Consider the following 3435-nt stretch of genomic DNA (forward strand, 5'->3'; position numbering starts at 1 on the left):
AAAGTGTTGGCAATGACCATTATTTTAGCAGTGGTGTTGCTCGTGTCCTGTGGTGCAATAATCCATGATGATGCAACAACAAATTTCAAACTCGGTTTGTAGAAACCTTTCTTGGATATATTGTTTTAAATCATTTTTCTGTTGTGCAAAAATGTACTTCATTTGCTATCTAAGACTATATTATCACTTTGAATATTTCTTCTTCTTTGCTCTCTCATTGAACTTTATATGAAATCTGATTTTTCCATAACTTTTTTTACTTTTTCTCATAATAAGAATGCATGATTTAATTCATGAAGTCTTTAAATACATATGTGTGTGGTAATTAGTAAGAACTAAGCTTGATCAAAAGCATGTTGTAATTATATATCTTGTAGAACAGATTATAGATGCATGGTTTATATGTTGCAGGACGAAGACTTCTTGCCGATTATAACATGCCTATGCCTACCTATCAACCAGTTGGAGGAGGAGGCTATGTTGCCCCAACGCACCCATAATTGCTGAGAGCGTATAGAGACTAATCAGCTGGTTCTTTAACAAATTAGAGGCAAAAGATCTATGCTATTTACTATTTGAAGACAAATCTATCAGATATTGTATTTGTATATGCATGCTAATGCTATGTTATGTCTGATGCCTAAATAAGATATTATTAAGGCTTCAGATTCTGATCATAGTATATGCATAAAATATGTTTGAATAAAACTGTTAGTTGGGACATAAAATGTTCTCGGATCATATGTGAGGACTAGTATGGCATTGTTATACTAAAATATTATTAAAGTGAATACTTATAGTTGAATATTTTCAAAGAAATTCTTTCAAAATTTTCCCACTAAATTTTCTTGTTTGGTTTACTGGGCTGCCCCCCAGTCCTTGGCCGGGGGCCCATGGTGTTGGGTTTGGGTCCTCCAAGGTTGGGCCTTGACCCTCTCCATGGGTATTCATTGCACTATTGCAGCCAATAAATGAAATGCAACCTCTTTGTTTGAAGCTTTTCCTTATCTATCTATGTATATATAATGCTTTTATTATGTTTTAATTAGAAATTGTCACACAGGAGATACAAATGGAGTGTATTTAGCGTGCATTTAGGATTAGATTATATGCTAACTTTTACCCCTTTTTTCCTACAATACTTTCACCAAAACATCAATTAGCTTATTTTATTTAGCTTTTAACATTTATTTAAAGTTTTTCAGTAAAAAATTTGATAAGTTATTCTTAAACGGACATTTATTGTAAACCATGGCAAATTGGAGGATCTATCAGCTGCTCTCTGTCCCCCTCGCTTCACGGCACTCAACATTTCTTGAGATTGACAAACAATTTCAAATTTTAAGAGAGCCAAATTTTTGGATCCAAACTTTAAAAAAACATGTAATCTAACAGTTAGATTTTTAAAAACATACATATTCATATTTTTATAAAAATAATGAGAAACAATTATGAATGGTCTAGATATATATATACATGAAAATAACTTTACTATTGAATTAGTTTTTTATTCTAAGATTGGTTATTGTTTTTCTAATATCTTATAAAAAAATTAAAAATAAAATAAAAAGATTTATTATTGTGAAAATATTAAATTCATTATTTTCCAATACTTTAATTTTCTGGAAAATTAGTAATTTATCATAATATCATAGTAGGCGATTTTGTATTCGACTTTGTGTCCATTCTTCCTTCTATTTAAAAGTTGAAAATCTCATGTTTTAAATTACATTTAGTAAGGAAGATTTTGGGTCCACGCTTGAAAAAGGAGTTAAAATACTAATTAAATTATTAAATTCACAATTTTCTAATACTTTAAACTTTTGCTATTGTAATAAAAAAAAATCACACTAATTAAATCATAGAATTCACAATTTTCTAACACTTTGAAATTTGTGGAAATTTCTGTTTTTGTTAATATTATGCCCCTTAATAATTTTTTATTGAATACGTATATTCAAAATCATAATGCCGGATTACATGTTTTCATTGTCCTAAACATATATGGAAAATTTTGTGTTAATCAGATATTATTTATTATTTACTTAGCAAACTCGAGTTTTGATTATAATTTAAAATAGTTATTGATCTTTTATTATTTTAATATCTTGCAAGCATGGAGAACATAGAAATGCAAGCATGGAAAACATTGATCTTTTTTAACCTCAATAGTTTATGTGTGTAGGAGTGTGCTCGCATGTGTGTGCCAACTTGCATAAATGTCAGGCTTAGTTATATTGGGCCAACTAGTATATGTGACAAACTTAGTTGGTACTTAACAAACACATAAGCATATCCATTAACGAGATTCTCAACCAAAAAAAAAGAAACATAGCCATTAATGAAAGTGCTTTCAATCAAAATGACCCCCAACGTTAGAGAAGCGGATTAAAAGTTTTAAATCTTAGGAGACAAAATCAAAATGATTCCAAACTTCAAAGGTGTATTTTGCACTTTAACCTTCAAACTAAATATTAGTTTGTTAATTCTTTTTTTTTTTTCATAGGGTCTTAGTTAATTCATATCTGACTGTAGTGATCAGATAGCAATTTAGTCCCTCTTTTTTTTTTTATCAACATATATGTAATATTTAGTTTATATTCTAGAACATATACGTAATATCAGAATTTTTTAGATTGCCAAATTTTACCGGAAAAAAATTGTTTTTGATTTATTTACAAGAATGATGGAATCGAGCACCTTTTTTTCTGGTTTATTTAAAAGAAATGATGGAATCATGCATATTTGATAAACAGAAGCTTTGGAACTAAAGGTATTTGATTTTTTTTTTTTTTTTGGGATGATTTGGATAAAACTTTTAAGGTATTTGATTTATAGTTTACGTGATGACCTCTTTCTATTGTATTATATACCAATAAACATAAATTTATGCAATCGACTATGCTTCAAATTTGTTAATGTGTCTGCTCTATTTTGAAAATATATTTTCTTGTTTGGATTCTTCTTGGATGAGTACCAAGGGCGACGCTAATCAAAGTCTTTCTTGAGCTCGAAACCTTCTTTACATGCTTGTGTATCCTAATCATTGCATTGGTGCCCAACTCCTAAAAAACAATTAATAGTGTTGGGCTTGGGTCTTCCAATGTTGGGCCTGGGCCCTCTCCATGGGTATTGTAGGCTTGTAGCCAATAAATGGAGTGTACAGGAACAGCCCAACCTCTTTCGCGGTATTCAAACTTATCTAGATATCGACAAACACACTTTCAAGTTTCAATGTTTAAGAGAGTCGAATTTTGATGACATGTTAATTTGAATTATTTCACTAAAGTAGGTAGAACAAGCATTGCAGAAGTTGCACACAATCTATACTATCAATAATGCAATTCCATTTGGGCCCTCTACTCTAGGATAAATTATTCAATACGCTCAATGTATTATATATATATATATATATATATATATATATATATATTT

The 3435-nt window shown here is 29.7% G+C and overlaps 1 long non-coding RNA gene across 1 annotated transcript; it reads left to right on the forward strand.

Annotated features, from left to right (window-relative positions):
- The first annotated feature begins 6 nt into the window (after positions 1-6).
- LOC136066078 (uncharacterized) lies at positions 7-805 on the forward strand. Its single transcript, XR_010627597.1, has 2 exons — positions 7-94; positions 412-805. It is a non-coding gene; the product is annotated as an uncharacterized LOC136066078 (long non-coding RNA).
- The last annotated feature ends 2630 nt before the right edge of the window (positions 806-3435 follow it).

Source organism: Quercus suber, unplaced genomic scaffold (assembly GCF_002906115.3).
Source record: "Quercus suber isolate HL8 unplaced genomic scaffold, Cork oak 2.0 scaffold_1771, whole genome shotgun sequence".
Classification (NCBI taxonomy): domain Eukaryota; kingdom Viridiplantae; phylum Streptophyta; class Magnoliopsida; order Fagales; family Fagaceae; genus Quercus; species Quercus suber.